Consider the following 7,072-nt stretch of genomic DNA (forward strand, 5'->3'; position numbering starts at 1 on the left):
TGCCCAGCTGGTGTCCCAGGCCAGTTCTTGGCTTCCCTGCATGAGAGCAGGAAGGGATTTTTGCCCTCAGTGCCCCGCCAGATCTGCTCTCCTGCAGTCCATCATCATCAGGTACCTTATTATTCAGTTTAGGGCCTCAGGTATAAGTTCCTTCTTCCCCTCTGGCTCCTCAGTTTTCCTCATGGTCTCAGAGGAAGAGAGATTTATCGTTCATTCTAAAACCAGCCTCTCCTCTTAGTGTCTAGACTTAATAATTTCTGTTCCTTTCCACCATTCAGCAATATTTATTGAAAACCCATCAGGTACCAGACACTGTTTTAGGCTTCTGGAATAAACCCCTGCCTTCATGAGTTGACGTCCTAAGTGAAGTAGGACAACTGAAAGCTAGAATCTTATTTCCACTAACCTCCCTTTCTTCTCTATCATCTTCAATAATTCGTCCCTGTGATACCTTCCTTATGACCTGAAGATGTATAGGAGAAATTTAGCCCCATTCTTTTGCAGATTGAAGCTGCTGTCGTCTTTCTTTCCTTTCTGTTTACTACGTCTGAGTCAAGCACTTTATTTTATGCGAGGGTTCCAAGTCCTCTCGTCCGTCCTCTGCAGGTGAGTTCAGAAACTGAAGGCTTTTCTTGGTCCTCCCTACACTGAATGGCTTCCTGGTGTTCCATATTCCTTTCTCCTTGGGTTCCTACACCGACGGTCTGTCCGTGATCTACGACTCCAGCTCCTCCCCTGCCTCCTACGTGGGAGTGTCTTCCCCATCCCCTGACTGTGGGCAAGGTCTTTTCCTCTGCCCTGACTCTTCTCTCTCACTCTCATGCTTCCTACTGACACCTCCAAAAGTAGACAACATGTCTCCAAGCTCTCTTTTAAACACTGACCTCTCACAAGCGTACGAAATCTGTATTTCTAACTTGCTCCAGGATGTCTGCACTTGTGCATCTCACCTTTACTTAGGACACATACAAACCAGGTGCGCTAAATTCCCCAGTAACCGGTTCTCCTTCCCAACCTCCCTGCCTCTGCTAATTATAGTGGAGAAGGCAATGGCACCCCACTCCAGTACTCTTGCCTGGAAAATCCCATGAACGGAGGAGCCTGGGAGGCTGCAGTCCATGGGGGTCGAGAAGAGTCGGACACGACTGAGTGACTTCACTTTCACTGTTCACTTTCATGCATTGGAGAAGGAAATGGCAACCCACTCCAGTGTCCTTGCCTGGAGAGTCCCAGGGACCGGGGAGCCTGGTGGGCTGCCGTCTATGGGGTTGCACAGAGTCGGACACGACTGAAGCAACTTAGCAGCAGCAGCAGTAATATAGCAGCTAATTATAGTCTTCCTTCTCTCCGGTATCAGGAGCAACTCCAGGCTTAGAACTGTACCAGAGACTAGCTGCTAAGAAAACTAGCCAGCTACCCTGATTCAGGGGATAAACAAACGAACAATTATATAAATAAATAAAGCAAATTTATGGGAAGATGTGGGGGTTAACCCTAATCTTAGGCAAAGGAGTCTAGCAAACAGTCTTTGATTTCAAAGGAAGACTTAACCAATTCTAGGTTGAAGTCAGAGGACAAAGAAGGAATGTGCGGGGTACTGGAGCTAATGCAGAGAAGTGGAGGGTGGCTGAGCGCCTCAGCAAAGGGGGATCTGAAGCAGGAAGAGAGGGAAGATAGGAATCTAGAGTCAGTTATTTGCTGATCCTCCAACCTGGGACGGCTAGCTCAGATAGGATTTTGCTCCCATTAGTGAACTGATGTGGAATGACAGTGACAAAAATCAGGAAACTCAATTGTCACAGCCAATAAGAAGCTAAAAAAGACATTACCAATGGTATCCTGGAATAGAAAAAAGATATGAGACTAAAAACCAAGGAAATCTGAAGAAAGTGTGGACTTTGTCAATAGCAATGTGTCAATATTGGCTCATTAATTGCTATAAATACACCATGTTAATGTAATATGTTAATAATAGGGAAAATTGGGCATAGGGTATCTGAGAACCATCTCTTACTTACTATCTTTGCAACTTTTCTGTAAATCTAAAATTATTCCTAAATCATTTATTAAAAAATAAAAGCAGTAAACTCTAATGAAATCTTGATTTTGAAACTTCAGCTCCCTAAGCTCGTGGTGAAGGACCTATCACTGAGAGAACTCCTGTCGGAGAAACCTGGTAAAGACACTATTATTATTCCCCAAATCTAGAAACATTGCTGTTGTCTTTTGATGTCTTCCTCTCCCAGGCCCTTTACATCTGAGCTATCATCAAATAATAATGATTAAGAAAGGTTCTTTTTTTGGTTATACCACTCAGCTGGCAGGATCTTAGCTCCCCCCAGACCCCAGCAGTGAAAGCGTAGAGTCCTAATCAGTGGACCACCAGGGAATTCCCTGTTTGAAATTTAAAATATCTCTCATCCAGAAGTTTCAGTGTATAACACAAAAATCTTCATTTCTGTTTTGGAAAAAACAATGCTGCAAATAAAAGCAAAAGACTCATAAGTCAGGATTATTTATAATTATTATAACAAGCAAAGGGTTAATTTCTTTAATTTATATAAAGTACAAAGACAACCTAATAGGAAAATGAACAAAGGATAGCAATAGGAGATGCAAAAACAGAGAAAAAATGATTAATAAATAAACATGCAAAAAAATGTGCAGCTTCACACATGATTAAATACATGCAAATTAAAATAACTACAAAACACCTCTTTAGTTTGTCAGCTGCTCAGTCATGTCTCTTTGCAACCCCATGGACTGTAGCCAGCCAGGCTCCTCTGTTCATGGAATTCTCCATGCAAGAATACTGGAGTGGGTTGCCATTTCCTTCTCCAGGGGATCTTCTCAACCCAGGGATTGAACCCAGGTCTCCTGCATTGCAGGCAGATTCTTTACCACTGAGCCACCAGGGAAGCTCAAAATACCTCTTCAGCTGATGAGATTGGCAAATTTTTTTTCCACTATTTTTTTTTTTAGAATGGTATTGTTTGGTCAATAAGTTGTATCCAACTCTTTTGTGACTCCATGGACTGTAACCCAGCCGGCTTCTCTCTCCATGGGATTTCCCAGGCAAGAATACTGGAGTGGGTTGCCATTTCCTTCTCCAGGGGATCTTCCATTCTTTACCACTGAGCCACCAGGAAAGCCCAGATTGACAAATTTTTTTAAGTTTGGAAATTTGTGAAGTTGGCAAGCTGTATTTAAGAACATAAATTCTCAAATGTTCTTGGTATGAGTGAGAACTGGTACAAACTTTTTAGAGAGCAACAAGGCAGTAATGACCATTATTTGAAATACAAATATACTTCAATGTAGCAGCAATTCTACTGCTAGTTTAGTGTATGAATATAATTGGATGATATGCCGAAGCGTGTGTGTGTGTTTAACAAGGGTAGTTCTTTTGGCATAATTCCTAAAAGCAAAAATTCATAAACAAAGTATTGTCCAAAGTAACTGGAGACTTGAAAAATAAGTCATGATACATCTACACCACAGATGTTAAAAGGATGAAAGTAGATTTATATATGTCTATATAAAAATACCACCGAAGATTGAGTTTTTAAAAAAGAAAACTATAAGAAGGAAAAAAGGGTATTTATAATATGATCTCATTCATGCAATTAAATATGCATACACAAACATGAAGACAAGACCAGCTACATAATTTGTAACCTAGTGCAAAGTGAAAATGACATGAGGCCTCTTGTTCAAAAGTTAAGAATTTCAAGGTGGGGGGAAGGGATAAATTAGGAGTATGGGATTAACAGATACACATTACTATATATAAAATAGATAAAAACAAGCAACAAGAGTTTACTGTATAGCACAGGGAACTATATTTTATATCTTATAATAACCTATAATGGAAAATAATCTGTTTTATATAAAATACTTTATTAATTTTATTTTATATAAAATTATGTATAGTATATATATAACCAAATCAGTTTGCTGTACATTTGAAACTAACACAATATTGTAAATCAACAATAATTTTTAAGTTAGGAATTTCAGGACAGTAACAACAGCAGAGCATTAAACCAAGCTCAAGGCCCTTCCGAATACAATCTGTGTGACTGGACAAGTCACACGGTTGAGAAACTGGTCCTCTCTCTACCTTTGGTTCATCCTCATGACTTGTAAGTTCTGTATCTGTCAATTTGCCTACTTACTAAAATTTATCTGTAATTCCCCAATCAGTACTCACAAGGTTTTCATGGTCATTCCCAGACAAGTCCAGAGCAACAACAAATCTGAGTCATGGGACAGTTGCGTTCCAGCTGAGGCCCAACAGGGCAACACTCCGCCTCTTGTCTCAGCTCTCATCCTGCCAAGTGTCCTGTTCACGGTCTGTTCAGAGCTGTGTGGTTTTCAGGTTGGTTTTTGTTGGTGATTTCACTGTTCAGTGGCCCCCAACGGTAGTGCTTAAGCGCCTCCAGGTGCAAGAAGGCTGAGCTGTGCCCTACAGAGAAAACAGATGTTAAATAAGCTTCCTTCAGGCAGGATTTAGAAGGCTGTTAGTCACGAGTTAACGAAACGATAGTTATTAAAGAAGGTGTCTTTCAACAGAAACACAAAACAAGGTTATGAATTTATTAGTTGAAAATGTTCTGATCAGAGGCTTGCAAGAACCTACCCTGTATTTCCCCCCAGGAGCAATGGTATTTGCTAATTCAGTGTTGGAAGCAACATTATTGAACGTAACCTCCTTGAAAAAAAGAGAGTCAACTGTTTATTGACAGCTATGTGCTTAAAACTCTTCTGAGATACACAAGAAACTGTTAAGAGTGGTTGCCTTTGTGAAGCTAGACTGGAGGTGAGGAAGAGAAGGGAGATTTTGTTTTTCATTTTATGCCTTTATGTACTCTTCGATTTTTTTAACTCTAAGTATGCTGTCCTGTGCTGTGCTAAGTCGCTCAGTCATGTGTGAATCTCTGTGATCCCATGGACTGTAGCCCACCAGGCTCCTCTCCCCATGGGGATTCTCCAGGCAAGAATACTAGAGTGGGTTGCCATGCCCTCCTCCAGAAAACCTTCCCAACCCAGGGATCAAACCCAGGTCTCCTGCATTGCAGGCAGATTCTTTACCATCTGAGCCACCAGGGAAGCCCAAGAATACTGGAATGGGTAGCCTATCCCTTCTCCAAGGGAACTTGCCTACCCAGGAATTGAACCTGGGTCTCCTGCATTGCAGCCAGATTCTTTACCAGCTGAGCTACCAGGGAAGATCAACTTTAAGTATAACTTACCTTTATTTTTTTGAAAATAAATTAAAAACCATATATCTCAATCAACAAGGACTGACCGGATAGCACAGGAACTCCACTGAATATTCTATAATAACTTAAATGGGGAAAAAATTGAAAAGGAATAGACACATGTATAACTGAATCACTTTGATATACACCTGAAACTGCTGCTGCTGCTAAGTTGCTTCAGTCGTGTCCGACCCTGTGCGACCCCATAGACGGCAGCCCACCAGGCTCTGCCATCCCTGGGATTCTCCAGGCAAGAACACTGGAGTGGGTTGCCATTTCCTTCTCCAATGCATGAAAGTGAAAAGTGAAAGAAGTCGCTCAGTCGTGTCCAACTCTTTGCAACCCCATGGACTGCAGCCTACCAGGCTCCTCCGTCCATGGGATTTTCCAGGCAAGAGTACTGGAGTGGGGTGCCATTGCCTTCTCCACACCTGAAACTAACACATTGTTAATCAACTATGCTTCAATATAAAATAAAAATTAAAAGAATAAATAAAACCATATATCTCAAAATTTCCCCTCATCTCCTCCATGTCTAATGCAATATTAAATTAGGTTCTCACTGCCTCAAGCCAGAATTTTTGTAACTGCCTCCTAATTGTTCTTCCTTCTAATTTTCTCTTCTCCAATCTTCATCTGCCAGATGAATCTTCCAGATAGGCCACATTCATCATGAAATGTTCCAACCACTCGTCATTGCCCATTAAAGCAAATCTAGCTTTCAGAGTCTTATGTAATCAGACCTCAACCTTCTCCCTCCCTATTCCCCAGTTCTACTGTCTGACCATCCCTTCTCACCCCCACCTCATCCGTAGCATTGACCATGCCAGTTTCTGCCTCCATACTTTTGCCTGGATCCAGCCCACATCTCTGTCCATTATTTGGTTCCACTAAAATAGTGAAATTTCTTTTCTCCTATGATTTTTCCTGTTTTTGAATTTTTATGGCGCTAAACAAAAGGAGTGTTTCATTTATATGTTATCCATAACTCTCGAATTGTATATATTTATTTAAACAACACGTGTTTATGGACTTCTCTGGTGGCTCAACTGGTAAAGAATTCTCCCACATTGTGAAAGACCTGGGTTTGATCCCTGGGTTGGGAAGATCTTCTGGAGAAGGGAACGGCTTCCCACTTCAGTATTCTGACCTGGAGAATTCCATGGACTGTGTGTGTAGTCCATGGGGTCATCAAGAGTCGGACACAACCGAGTGACTTTCACACTATGCATTTATACTATATGTCAGACGCTATTCTTTTACATATATTACCTCATTTAATCTTCATGATGATCTTATAAAGTAGGTGGTATTATGCGTGTGTGTTCCTTGTGGCCACCTGAACTGTAGCCCGCCAGGCTCCTCTGTTTCTGAAATTTTCAGGCAAGAATACTGCAGTGGGTTGCATTTCTTCCTCCTGGGGATCTTCCTGACCTAGGGATCCAACCGGGCCAACTGCATTGCAAGAGGATTCTTTACCACTAGCGCCACCTAGGAAGCCCAGGTGGTATTATTGTTCAGTTGCTAAATTGTGTCTGATTCTGCAACGCCATGGACTGCAGCACACCAAGCTTCCCTATCCTTCACTATCTCCTGGAGTTTGCTCAGATTTATGTCCATTGAGGTGGTGGTGCTAACCATCTCATCCTCTGCTGCCCTCTTCTCCTTTTGCCTTCAATCTTCCCCAGCATCAGAGTCTTTTCCAATGAGTGGGCTCTTTGCATCATGCGGCCGAAGTATTGGAGCTTCAGCTTCAGCATAGTCCTTCCAGTGAATATTCAGGGTTGATTTCCTTTAGGATTGACTGG

The sequence above is a fragment of the Capricornis sumatraensis genome, chromosome 2 (assembly GCF_032405125.1).
Source record: "Capricornis sumatraensis isolate serow.1 chromosome 2, serow.2, whole genome shotgun sequence".
Taxonomy (NCBI): domain Eukaryota; kingdom Metazoa; phylum Chordata; class Mammalia; order Artiodactyla; family Bovidae; genus Capricornis; species Capricornis sumatraensis.